The sequence below is a fragment of the Schistocerca serialis genome, chromosome 7 (genome assembly GCF_023864345.2).
Source record: "Schistocerca serialis cubense isolate TAMUIC-IGC-003099 chromosome 7, iqSchSeri2.2, whole genome shotgun sequence".
Classification (NCBI taxonomy): Eukaryota; Metazoa; Arthropoda; class Insecta; order Orthoptera; family Acrididae; genus Schistocerca; species Schistocerca serialis.
In genome coordinates, this window is record NC_064644.1 from 360,795,004 (window position 1) to 360,809,824 (window position 14,821).

Consider the following 14,821-nt stretch of genomic DNA (forward strand, 5'->3'; position numbering starts at 1 on the left):
TATCTCCACCACTTGACATGGAAGGAGGACACAAAATCTCCAGGATATACAATTAAGCGTAGTTAGGAAGCACTAAAAGAAGTATTAACACCGGGCTTAAAGAACGCAGGAACAACTGTCGAGTAGGCAACACGGATAGATGACAATAACAGATCATACACTGCGAACAGGTACTATGAAATTCGTTCCTCCGATGATATACTCGTAGTTTCATCAAGATACAAATACGTTTATTCTATGACGTTCAGATAGGCCATATAAATTCAAAGGGGAAAAGAAAGTCGCAAATTTGGCGGCTGACCGATGACATTACGAGGCGACGTATGCGTGGAGACTTGTATATATTTCGGCTTGCTGAGTTGACTCTTTGTACTATCAGATGACATCTGCAGTATTAGGAGATAAAACGTGAGGCTCGACTTCTGCATTCCATACAGGCCATCGGGTTTGTGTCGTGCCGTAGCTGTCTTCTGGCGGTTGACGTAATACGTTTGAGGAGCGTGGGTTTGTTGACTCGCAACATCAAATAATGCTGTGCTTGTAGTTTGCATTGGGTTCGTAGTAGGAGCCATGTATTGTAGTGGTGTGGATACGTTATTTAATTTAAAAATTTAACTAGAAAAGAAGAATATCTTGTGGAATACTTCCCCCTCGAATCTAGATTTCTTTCTTCAGCATGCTACATAGTTTAGAGATCAAAACTCAGTTTGGGTGTTGCCGTAGTGTTAACTAGATACTCTGTTGCCGGGCTGGGCTTCTTGGTATATGGCAGATCTGTATTGGTATCGTTTTCAAGCTCTGTAGCATGTTAGCGAATAAACCAATTCTTTTCAAACTGCTAAGTTCGATTGTGAATGGGATATACACTATGTAATCAAAAGTATCCCGACATCCGCAAAAACATACATTTTTCATATTAGGTGCATTGTGCTGCCAACTACTGATACGTGCTCCATATTAGCGACCTCAGTAGTCATCGTGAGAGAGGAGAATGGGACGCTCCTAGGAACTCACGGACTTCGAACGTGGTCAGGTGATTGGGTGTCATTTGTGTCATACGTCTGCATGCGAGATTTCCACACTCTTAAACATCCCTGGGTTCACTGTTTCCGATGTGACAGTGAAGCGGAAACATGAAGGGACGCGTACAGCACAAAGGCGTACAGGCTGACCACGTCTGTTGACTGACAGAGACCGCTGATAGTTGACAGTTGACGGTGTAATAGGCAGACATTTACCCACACCATCACACAGGAATTCCAAACTGCATCAGGATCCACAGCAAGTTAGGCAGGAGGTGAGAAAGCTTGGATTTCATGGTCGAGCGGCTGCTCGCAAGCCACACATCACGCCGGTAAATGCCAAACAACGCCTCGTTTGGTGTAAGGAGCATAAACATTGGACGACTAAACAGTGGAAAAACGTTGTGTGGGGTGACGAATCACGGTAAACAATGTGGCGATCCGATGACAATGCGTGGGTGTGGCGAATGCCCAGTGAACGTCATCTGCAGCTTGTGTAGCGCCAGTAGTAAAATTCGGAGGCGCTGGTGGCGTCATCTGCCAGCGTGTGTAGCCAACACCGACTCAAAGGAAGGCCTCGGCGCTTGTTCGTGACGTCGCAGCAGCTAGGCACGGCGAACGCCAGATCTTATGCAGGCATACTCATAGTGGTGGTGTCTCCCTCTCTGATACAGGAAAATGTGAAACTATTGGCGGTAGTTGACCAACACATTGTTCTGAGAGATTTTTGCAATCAATTAATTGTGCAATTCATTACACTTCTTAACAAATAGTGTACTCCTGAACTTAAATTTCCACCTCTTTTAAGGATTGACATACAAAAACAACTTCATGGTCCAGCAGCAACAGAATTCGTGCTTCTTTACCTTATTTGTAAATCTGAGGAAGTTACGTTTGTACTGGGTTGATTTTACAAGAAACTGTGAACATATTGGTGCTCTTCTTTAGGTATTTTGGTTGAGTATGGGGTGAGGAGCACTGAATGTTGATGAAATATCTTGCAATTGTACAAGTTGGAGGAGAGAATGGGGGACATAAAAAGAGGCAAAAGAGAGATACTTGTTTTATCAAATAAAATTTTTTTATCTTATAAAGTTTCTTCTTTCAGTTGCAAGGGGGGAATATTTACCTTTTCTAATGTGCATGTTTAAGAAAGTTTAAGCTCAGCAGTATTTTCGATGTATGAAGCTATTTTGTTTTCTGTTTAGAATTCCTTTCGTTGAAAACGACTGTAATCTAACGACTGGCAACAGTTGGGCATTTACACATGTAAATTAGTTCACATTTCCAGTGACGATGTCAAACGAAAATAAATAAATGAATAAAAGAAACGAGTTAATTTGTAAGGGGGTTGGGGTAAGTTTCGATAGCAAAATGGGTCAAGTAAATATAGTTATTTGAATGTAAAATTTCCGAAGCTTACAATGGGGCAAAGCATCTTCTCATATTGATCTACGTTTGTTTCGACAGGATTCAGTAATACAGAAATATGATCTTCATTTGTAGCTTTACGATAGTAAGAAAATCTTTCATCTAAATAAAACTGCAGAATCCAAAACAATACCAATCATTTTGTCCAAAAATAAGAGATTTATAGTGATAAGCACGCCCAGGCGTTTCTGCCTGCAACAGACCTGGCGTTCGCCGTCCCTAGCTGAGGTGACATCACCAACAAGCGCCGAGGCCTTCCTTTGAGTCGGTGTTGATGAAGCGCCAATAGTAACATTCTTAGTCGCTGGTGTTATGGTGTGGTCGTGTTTTTCATGGAGGGGGTTTGCACCACTTGTTGTTTTATGTGGCACTATCACAGCACAGGCCTATATTGATGTTATAAGCACCTTCGTGCTTCCCACCGTTGAAGAGCAATTCGGGGATAGCAATTGCATCTTTCAGCATGATCGAGCACCTGTTCATAATGCACGGTCTGTGGCGGAGTGGTTACACGACAATAACATCCCTGTAATGGACTGGCCTGCACTGAGTAATGACCTGAATGGTATAGAACACTTTTGGAAAGTTTTGGAACGCCGACTTCGTGCCAGGCCTCACGGACCTACATCGATACCTCTCCTAAGTGCAGCACTCCGTGAAGAATGGGCTACCATTCCCCAAGAAACCTTCCAGCGCCTGATTGAACGCATGCCTGAGAGAGTGGAAGCTGTCATCAAGGCAAAGGGAGGACCAACACCTTACTGAATTCCAGCATTACCGATGGAGGGCACCTCGAACTTGTAAGCCATTTTCAGCCAGGTGTCCGGATACGTTTGATCACATAGTGTACGTCCTAATCTACTTTACGCCCCTCTGTCTGACCATAGGAACCTTCCTCTTCCTCTGTCCGTCACCTCCTCCATCTCTCTCTGCCTTCTCTCCCCCCCTCTTGTCCACTAGCTACTCCCCCCTCTCTATGACCATTTCCTCCACCTTATCAATCCACCTGATAGCCCCCCACCCCCATCAGTCTCTGACCGTGAGCCTTGTTTCACGCTACTGCAAGTGAAACCTTGGATGGGAACTGGGGTCACTAAAAATGAATGGGTAAATAGGTGTGGATCTTTGGTATTCGGGGTATGAGACAATCATCTCCAGCTCCTGGATCTGTGTGGCGAGTAGCTACAACGACAGTATTTCACATTGTTTTAAGCTCGATCAGGTAGGACTAGTAAGTTTCGGATGATTCAGGTTCCCTGGTAGCGGTAGGCCTCAAATATAACACTTCTGTTTTCCTTTAAAAATCTACTGCAAGGGAGACACAAAACAGTTCACTAGTTCAAAATTGTAACGAGGAAAAATATGTATGGGAGAAACAATTTGTCTAAGGGTTTAAGTGGCGTGCTACTGTAGAAAACGAAACCACATATTTTCACAGCACAGCAAAGCATGGCATTTTCATTCAGGCACCCGGTTTTAACAGAAAATATGCACATTTTTCTTTAAAAGATGTATGCCTCCTATGTCTTTCTGGTAGTATTGTAGAGTACCATTTACAAATTAGAACTAAATTGGTCAAGAATTTGAAACTTCCTTGCAGATTAAAACTGTGTGCCGGACCGAGACTCGAACTCGGGACCTTTGCCTTTCGCGGACAAGTGCTCCACCAGCTGAGCTACCCAAGTACCACTCACGCCCCGTCCTCGTCTCATATCTTCCAAACAGCGCAAACGCCGCTGCAGAGTGGAAATCTCATTCTGGAAACATCCCCCAGGCTGTGGCTAAGCCATGTCTCCGCAGTATCCTTTCTTTCAGGAGTGCTAGTTCTGCAAGGTTCGCAGGAGAGCTTCTGTAAAGTTTGGAAGGTAGGAGACGAGGTAATGGCGGAATTAAAGCTGTGAGGACGGAGCGTGAGTCGTGCTTGGGTTGCTCAGCTGGTAGAGCACTTGCCCGCGAAAGGCAAAGGTCCCGAGTTCGAGTTTCGATCCGGCACACAGCTTTAATCTGCCAGGAAGTTTAATATCAGCGCACACGCCACTGCAGAGTGAAAATCTCATTCCAGTCAAGAATATTTCAAAACTTTTGCTGTCGTTGTTTCCCCTTTACGCAGTTTATATATTAATTGACGGAAAAAATTCGCAACACCAAAAAAATAATTTATGTAATGAAATTTCGGAAACTCATTTGCCTAGTTAACACATTTACGTGATTAACATTGCAAGATCTCAACTTAATGTAAGAGCGAGATAAGGCATCGCAAATTGGAAATATTGATACATTAATAACCGGTGTAACCGTCAGAAAGTTCAATGCAGTGATGTAAACGTGCATGCATGCGTTGTGTTGTACAGGGGCAGGATGTCATTTGCGGGATGGAGTTCCATACGCCTGTTGCACTTGGTCAGTCAATATAGCGATGGTCAATGCAGTGTGTCGATGACGCTGGAGTTGTAGTCCGATGATGTCCAGTATGTGTTTAACTGGAGACAGATCCGGTGATCGAGCAGGCCAAGGCAACATGTCAATTCTCTGTAGAGCGTATTGAGTTACAGCAGCGTTATGTGAAAGAGTGTTATCCTGTTGTAAAACAGCCCCTGGAATGCTGTTCATGAGTGGGAACTTGACAGGTCGAATCACCAGACTGACGTACAGTTTTTCAGTCAGGGTGCTCCGGGTAACAACGTGAGTGACCCTGCTATCATACGAACTCACAGCAGAGACCATAATTCTAGGTTTAGGTCCAGTGTGTCTAGCACGCAGACAGTTCTCGCTTGGCACCATTGAAGCCGGAAATGGTGGTGGTTTGTGGTCGGTGGAATGCACGCTACAGGGCGCATGGCTCGGAGCTGTCCTCCATGTAACCAATTTTTGACAGTTCGTTGTGTCACTGTGCTGCCAACTGCTGCTCAAATTGCTGCTGCACATGCAGTACGATGCGACAGAGCCATACGCCGAACACGGTGGTCTTCGGTAGTGCACGTGGCCGTCCAAAGCCTGGTCTTCTCGCAGCCGTACATTCTTGTGACCACCGCTACCAGCAATAACGTATAGTGGCTACATTACTACCAAATCGTTTGCAGTATCGCAGAAAGAACATTCCGCTTCTCTTAGCCCTATTACTCGAGTCGTTCAATGTCAGTGAGGCGATTAATGATGACACGCCTACTACGTTTCGTTTATGTCGCAAACTCCTTCCTGGTGTTGCGATTTATTTTTTCGTTAGTGTATGTAGCATTTGCCCATTCGAATGCTCGTTAGAGTACCGTAAAAAAAAAAAAAAAAAAAAAAAAAACTGAATTAAATTTCTAAAGAACTTTTTTGAAGGTTTGTACACAAAATTTGCCCTTTATATATTACATATACGTTGATATACCACATACATTTAAAACATACGTAGGCCATGTCCGTGTGGTTAGTGATTACAGTACTCTGTTTGAATGTTTATTACAGCCTTGATTAATATTTGTATTAATCTGATACAGAGATTTTAGGTAACAACCTCTTTGTGCACAATAGTATAGATTTCGTAAGTCCAAACTTTGTTTAGAGAACACTGAGAAATGTGGCTAATGTTGTTTGAGTACACTGAAAAAAATTTGGATGTAAATCAGACAAGAACTTTTCGAGATTTTTGCATTTATGTAGTAAAGATACAGGATATAGGGGTGTAAGTGCTGTTTTTATGTCCTAATGTTCCCACTTCTAGGGTTAGTGGCTTTTTCTCTGCGTCTGATAGTCTTCCCTCAACACATGACATAATTTGCTATCTGGTGTTTTCTGCACCGTCATAACTGCACCTCTAAGTGGACTATGCCTTTCAGTACGGACTAACTGTTTTGCGCCCACATGTCCACATTTCAACACCTTACCTGCTGTCCTTCGCATGAAATTATTATGCCCTCAAGCACTCGGAAGTACTGTTTTACTTGGAAGCATTTTTTTTCAGTCTCCTGACCTCCTGACTGGTCTGATGCAGCCTGCTATGCACCTCTAAGTGGACTATGCCTTTCAGTACGGACTAACTGTTTTGCGCCCACATGTCCACATTTCAACACCTTACCTGCTGTCCTTCGCATGAAATTATTATGCCCTCAAGCACTCGGAAGTACTTTTTTACTTGGAAGCATTTTTTTTCAGTCTCCTGACCTCCTGACTGGTCTGATGCAGCCTGCTATTAATACCTCTTACGTGCCAACCTCTTCATCTCTGAACAGCACTGGCAACCTACATCCTCAATTATTTGCTTGATGTATTTTAATCTCTGTCTTCCTCTACAGTTTCTACCCTCTACACCTCCGTCTAGTGCTTTGAAGTCATTTCGTTATGTCTTAATAGATCTCCTACGATCCTGTCCCTTCTTTTTGTCTGCTTTTTCCGTATATTCATTTCCTCGCCAATTCTTCGGAGAACCTCCTTCTTCCTAATATCATCAGTCCGCCTAATTTTCAACATTTTTCCGTAGCACCACATCTCAAATGTTTCAATTCTCTTCTGCTCCAGTTTTCCCACATCCATATTTCACTACCAAACAATGCTGTGCATCGAATGAACATTCTCAGAAATTTCTTCCTCGAGTATTAGTACACTTTTCTTGGCCAGGAAGGCCCTTTTCGCCAGTACTAGTCCGCTTCTTATGTCGTCTTTGCTTCGCCTGTCAAGGGTCATGTTGGTGGCTAGTTAGCAGAATTCCTTAACGGCATCTACTTCGTGATCACCAAATTCGACGTCAAGCTCTTCGCTGTTGTCGTTTCTGTTACTTCTCATTGTTTCCGTCTTTCTTTGATTTATTCCCAATCCACATCCTGTACTCATCAGGCTGTTCATTGCACTCACACGTCCTGTAATTCTTCTTTAGTTTTACTGTGGACAGAAAGGTCTTCAGCGCATCGTAACATTGATAACCTTTCATCCTGAATATTGACTGCTATCCGGCATTCTCTATAGCTTACAAGTATTTTTCTCAGAATTTCGAACATCTTGACCCATTTGACATTGTCGAACACTTTTTCCAGGTCGACATATTCTATCAACGTGTCTTGATTTTTCTTTGCTCTTGTTTCCATTGCCAATCGCAATCTCAGAACTCCCTTTCTGGTGCCTTTACATTTCCTAAAGCCAAACTGTTTGTAGCTAACATATTCCCAAATTCCTTTTCCATTCTTTAGTATATTATTCTAATCAGAAACTTGATGGATGAGCTGTTAAGCTGATTGTGCAATGATATTCGCAGCTGTCAGCTGTTGTATACTTTCGAATTGTGTCGATGATGTTTTTCTAAAAGTCAGATGATATATCGCCAGACTCAAACATTCTACACTACAACGTAAATAGTCGTTTTGTTGCCACTTCCTCCAAAGGTTTATAAACGTTTTACACGTTTATCTATCTCTTTTTCCCCAACTGACCTTAAGTTTTGATGTGGCGGCCTGTTCCAGGTCATTCACTTATTTTTTCATCCTATTTGCATATTTAATTTGTAAACGAGACTCTATTGCTGCATTTACTTTCTAATTCAGTTTTCACTCGTCAGCTTTTCATCGGTATTGCGCGCTGATTACATAAGTGATTAGGAGAGCTTGTAGCAACGTGGGGTGCCCACCTCTCTGTACTTAACCTAACATTTCATTCCTGTAGCAGTTTTTTCCCATTAAATGCATCTGGTCTTTACCAGGGAAAACTATTTCCGCACGGCTGACAACAGAAGGAGATTTCACACGCTTTGGAATAAGTGCCATTTACTCAGAAGGCAGGTCCTACTCTAGCACACGGTATAGACAGTCAAGCGAGTCTTTCAGGGATTATCCTCCTGGTACAGCCCGCAGACAAAGAACAACGGAATGTTAGTCTCATGACTACTGTCTTCTATGGCAGAACAGGATACACTGATGGAAGCAATTACAACTCTGCTTGTTTGCGTGGAGTCCTCAGCTGAGCACTAGCCGTTTTCCTACTGATTGTGGTCTCCAGACATGTTTCGTCAAGCATGATAAATAGTCACACGTGCATCTGAAAATTCCCAAACTTTGCAGTTCCCATGGAAACGCTGTACGAAGTCCAGCACAGTTTCCAGAATTTCCGAAAAACAAGTCTATGCTTGGGCATGGGGTGACACTCTTTTCCCATTTCTTCATACACGAATCTCGTTGGCGGAAGCCTCTTTAACTTTATGGTTGGAGCTATGGAAGATACTTATAATCCCTGACTGGAGAAACACTTAGACCCTTTCTGGGATTGTCTAGAGAAGATAGTGATGGGCGCCTTCCGTGTTCTGATGGAAGGCTACTAAAAGTTGAGAGAGGCATTAGTATTCAGATTGATATAGGTATCCTCATTCGAACTTCTACTTGGTGATGTCACTCCAGACTCATCGCTCGTATTTGTTTTTCTTCACTTCGGCTCTCTGACAAGTCTTCGAAGTTTCACTTTGCGATATGTTGAGGAATCGTGAGTTCATTCCTGGTTTCTGTCTTCTTCTCTTCCTAACTCGATCCACGCGCCTCAGGCACTGGTATGCAAGTTTTTCTGCATCTAATTCTTGCTCCAAAGGAGATTTCTTTTTCTTTCATAACCACCCATGTTTCGTTCCTTTACCGAGTTTATTCATTGGAGCTCACCCGCATAATGATGTTTCATTCTGATCTCTTCGTTTATTGATTTATCTGTATCGTGTTTCTGTTCGATCATACCTTTCTTCTGTGATTACATAATTTTGCTAGTACGGTTGAAAACGTAATTCGTATCTATTATTTGTCTGAGCACCACCTTATCCGTAATTGTCCAGCATCATGCAGGTGGCAACGCTAATGTTGTGGTCTTCAGTCCTGAGACTGGTTTGATGCAGTTCTCCATGCTACTCTATCCTGTGTAAGCTTCTTCATCTCCCAGTACCTACTGCAGCCTACATCCTTCTGAATCTGCTTAGTGTATTCATCTCTTCGACTCCCTCCACGATTTTTATCCTCCACGCTGCCCTCCAATACTAAATAGGTGATCCATCGATGTCTCAGAACGTGTCCTACCAACCGATCCCTTCTTCTCGTCAAGTTGTGCCACAAGTTCCTCTTCTCGGCAATTCTATTCAATACCTCCTCATTAATTATGTGATATACCCATCTAATCTTCAGCATTCTTCTGTAGCACCACATTCCGAAAGCTTCTATTCTCTTTCACTTCCAGCCGGCCACGGTGGTCTAGCGGTTCTAGGCGCTCAGTCAGGAACCGCGCGACTGCTACGGTCGCAGATTCGAATCCTGTCTCGGGCATGGATGTGTGTGATGTCCTTAGGTTAGTTAGGTTTAAGAAGTTCTAAATTCTAGGGGAATTATGACCACCGATGTTGAGTCCCATCGTGCTCAGAGCCATTTGAACCATTTTTTTTCACTTCCATACATGGCTACACTCAATAAAAACCCATTCAGAAGTGACTTCCTGACATTTAAATCTATACTCGATGTTAACAAATTTTTCTTCTTCAAAAACGCTTTCCCAGTCATTGCCGGTCTACATTTTATATCCTCTCTACTTCGACCATCATCAGTTATTTTGCTCCACAAATAGCAAAACTTCTTTACTACTTTAAGTGTCTCATTTCCTAATCTAATTCCTTCACCATCACCTGACTTAATTCGACTACATTCCATTATCCTCGTTTTGCTTTTGTTGATGTTCATCTTATACCCTCCTTTCCAGACACTGTCCATTCCGTTCAACTGCTCTTCCAAGTCCTTTGCTGTCTCTGACAGAATTACAATGTCATCGGCGAACCTCAACGTTTTTATTTCTTCTCCATGGATATTAATACCTACTCCGAACTTTTCTTTCGTTTCCTTTATTGCTTGCTCAATATACAGATTGAATAACATCGGGGAGGGCTACAGCCCTGTCTCACTCCCATCCCCACCACTGCTTCCCTTTCATGCCCCTCGACTCATATAACTGCCATCTGGTTTCTGTACAAATTGTAAATAGCCTTTCGCTCCGTGTATTTACCCCTGCCACCTTCAGAATTTGAAAGAGAGTATTCCAGTCAACATTGTCAAAAGCTTTCTCTAAGTCTACAAATGCTAGAAACGTAGGTTTTCCTTTCCTTAATCTTTCTTCTAAGATAAGTCGTAGGGTCAGTATTGCTTCACGTGTTCCAACATTTCTACGGAATCCAAACTGATCTTCCCCGAGGTCGGCTTCTATCAGTTTTTCCATTCGTCTGTAAAGATTTCGCGTTAGTATTTTGCAGCTGTGACTTGTTAAACTGATAGTTCGGTAATTTTCACATCTGTCAACACCTGCTTTCTTTGGCATTGGAATTACTATATTCTTCTTGAAGTCTGAGGGCATTTCGCCTGTCTCATACATCTTGCTCACCAGATGGTAGAGTTTTGTCAGGACTGGCTCTCCCAAGGCTGTCAGTGGTTCTAATGGAATGTTGTCTACTCCCGGGGCCTTGTTTCGACTTACGACTTTGAGTGCTCTGTCAAAGTCTTCACGAAGTATCGTATCTCCCATTTCATCTGCATCTACATCCTCTTCAATTTCCATAATATTGTCCTCAAGTACATCGCCCTTGTATAGTCCCTCTATATACTCCTTCCACCTTTCTGCTTTCCCTTCTTTGCTTAGAACTGGGTTTCCATCAAAGCTATTGATATTCATGCAAGTGATTCTCCTTTCTCCAAAGGTCTTACCCTAGTGAGCTAAGCCTCTACATCCTTACATTTGTCCTCTAGCCATCGCTGCTTAGCCATTTTGCACTTCCTGTAGATATCATTTTTGAGACGTTTGTATCCCTTTTTGCCTGCTTCATTTACTGCACTTTTATATTTTCTCCTTTCATCAATTAAATTCAATATTTCTTCTGTTACCCAAGGGTTTCTTCTAGCCCTCGTCTTTTTACCTTAGATAAAAAGACAGCGACACTAATAACCATTCATTTTCTTGTCATTGTTCTACTTTAAGTATGTAAATTAAGTCTCAAATTGTCTTATAATGTTTTTATTTGTCCTGAGACATTTCTGCACATTGTTTTACCAGGTCAAACTCTGTCATGCAGAAATCATTAAAAGTAAATTGTTCTACTCAAATGCCCAAGTCCTTCAACCGTAAGCAACAGGTGAGACCCCTGACGAGTTCAGGAACTTAACAAATAACGTTTCCCGATGCGCGAGGCAGTTGATGCCTGCAAGTATCCTATTAGCTTCATTGGGGTAATCTATCATTTTGTATGATGAGCGATGATAAACTCAGCACCAGTCTGATTTGCATAACCGTGGAGCAACTATAGAGCAAGAGGTTGTGCTCACAGGACACCCGGCTTCTGGGAAAGTCTTCAAAAGCTCTTTTAAATTCTCGTTCTAGTCTGAATCCCCTATCTCTTATGTATACACTCCTATTTCCTCTTCTATCACGTCATCATACAAGAGGTCTTCAGTGTACTCTTTTTGCCTTCAGGTCCCTCTTCTGCATTTAAGAATGAAATTCCCATTGAACTCTTAATGGTAACACCATTGCTTTTAATTTTATGGAAGTTTATTTTGACTTTTCTATATGCTGAGTCAGACCAGAAAATCATATCTTTTTCGATTGCTTCACATTTTTCATACAACCATTTCGCCTCAGCTACCCTGCACTTCCCACGGACTTCCTTCATAAGTGACTTGTACATATGAATTCCTGGATTTCCGTAATCATTTTTGTGCTTCCTTCATTCATCGATAAACAGCAGTATTTCTTCTGCTACCCATGGTTTCTTCGCAGTTACTTCCTGTGTATCTATGTTTTTCTTTCCAATTTCCGTGATGGCCCGTTTTAGATATGTCCATTTCTCTTCAACTGAACTGCCTACAGAGTTCCGTATTCAATTATTTTGCGTATTGATTTTCGTGTCTAGTCTCTTAAACTTCAATCTGCTCTTCATCACTAGTAAATGGTGATCTGAGTTTGTATCCGCTCCTGGCAACGTATTACAATCCAGTATCTGATTTGCGTATCTCTGGCTGACCGTGATGTAATGTAACTGAAATCTAGCCATGTCTTCAGGCGTTTCCCAAGTATGTCTCCCCCTCTTCTGATTTTTCAGCAGATCATTCAAGGTAACTAGTTGAATTCTTTTGCAGAACTCAATTAGTCTTTCTCATCTCTCATTTCTGTACAAAGCCAAATTTCTTCCGTATCCCTTGCTTCTCCTCGTTCCATTAGAACCGCATTCCAGTCCCTCATGACTATTAGTTTTCCATTTCCTTTTACGTACTGAATTACCATTTTGATATCCTCATATACTTGTTCTATCTATTTATCTTCAGATTGCGTTGTCACCATGTACACCTGAAATATAATTATCGATGTTGGTTTACTGTCGGTTCAGATCACTGTACTGTTAACAGTAACACACTTGCTGCCCTACACTCCCATTCGTAACGAATACTACTTTCGTTATACCATTTTCTGCTGCTGTTTATATTAGCCTTTAGTGATATGACGAGAAATCCTTGTCTTCCTTCCATTTCACTTCACTGACCTTCACTATATCTAAATTGAACCTTAGCATTTTACTTTCGAGATTTTCTAATTTACCTACCTGATTTAAACTTCTGCCATTCCACGTCACATCTCATAGAACATTATCCTTACTACTCATTACAGATATAGTTATTAGTTCGCAAATGAAGTAAATACTGATGCAGTGTCATTCAGTACACTGATCTCAGTCACGAGTGAAAGTATATGAACCTTTACCACAAACAACTTGTGTATTTACATACAATGATAATTACAAAATGTCAGGTCTTTGCCACTCCGAACGTTTATTAGAGAATCGTGTAAAAATTTGAAGTAAATCTAGCAAGAGATTTTCGACATTTTTGGTAAGACATTAAACAATAGCTTGTCTTTATATAATAATAAAGAATGCAGTGGGTTTCAGTTTTTTGTGTAGGTATTGGCCTTTGGCTTTCTATATAGAGATTAGGCTTGGCAGTTGATGCTTCCAGTACCAGTTATGACAGTTGGTCCATGCAATTAATTTTGTTCATTTTTTTAGAGTCTTTGGTGCCAGCTGTTGTTTCCTATTTTACTGATTGATCTGTACATTATAGTGATTTCGTGACATTTTGGTTGTTATTTTAGGTTTTAATTTGTTCCCACCAGGGATCCTCACAGTTATATCGTTAGGTACAATATTTACTATTAAGAATTTATCCAATTCAGTAACTGATGTTTCTATTTACGCGTCATAAGAACATGTGATGTACCGGTCGCCATTTAAAATCAGTTTTGGGAGCGTTGAAGAACTTGTGAAAACGTTATTTGTGTCCGAATGGGTCGTATCGAAGGCCTTACTACACGGCGTAATGTCTGTATGATAATACAAAATGGTTCAAATGGCTCTGAGCACTATGGGACTTAACACCTGAGGTCATGAGTCCCCTAGAACTTAGAACCACTTAAACCTAACTAACCTAAGGACATCACACACATCCATGCCCGAGGCAGGATTCGAACCTGCGACTGTAGCCGTCGCGCGGTTCCAGACTGAAGCGCCTAGAACAGCTCGGCCACAATGGCCGGCTATGATAATACACCGAGGTGATAAATGTCATACTTACATCTACATTTATACTCCGCAAGGATACTCCCTAATATCGTGTCGGACCTTATATTTCCCGGCATCGTTTCGGACCTCCTTTTCCACGGCATAGTGCAGCAAATCGACATGGCATTGGCTCAACAAGTCGTTGGGGGTGCCCTGCAGGAATATAGAGCCATGTTTACTCTATAGCCGTTCGTAATGGCGAAAGTTTTCAATTGAAGACATAAAGTCTGAAAATGAGTCCTTGATCATCTTTTTTGGCAACTTTTTTTTACAGATACGTCTTGATCACATAATTTTTTTTACCCTTCACTATGACCAGTTTCGGCTCCTGCCATCTTCAGATCATAAAATATTCTGATGCAATATCAGCGTCAAACTACACACGTGCTCAATTGCACTTACTGTGTATCTACATGTTTAGTTTGACGTTAATATTGCTTCAGAATATTTTATGATCTGAAGATGGTAGTAGCCGAAACCGCTAACAATGAAAGTGTAAAAAAATTGATGTGATCAAGACGGTTCTGTAAAATAAAGGGGGAAAGTTTAGCCGGTGCAGGATTGTGTTTACGAACTGACCTCTCGATTATACCCCGTAAATGTCCGGCGGGATTAATGTCGAGCGATCTGTGTCGCCAAATTATTCTCTCGAACTGTCCAGAAAGTTCTTCAAACCAACCGCGAGCATTTGTGGCCCAGTGACATGGTGCATCGTTGTTTGGGAGTATGAAGTTCATGAATCGCTGGAGAAGGTCTCAAAGTAGCCGAACATAAACATTTCCAG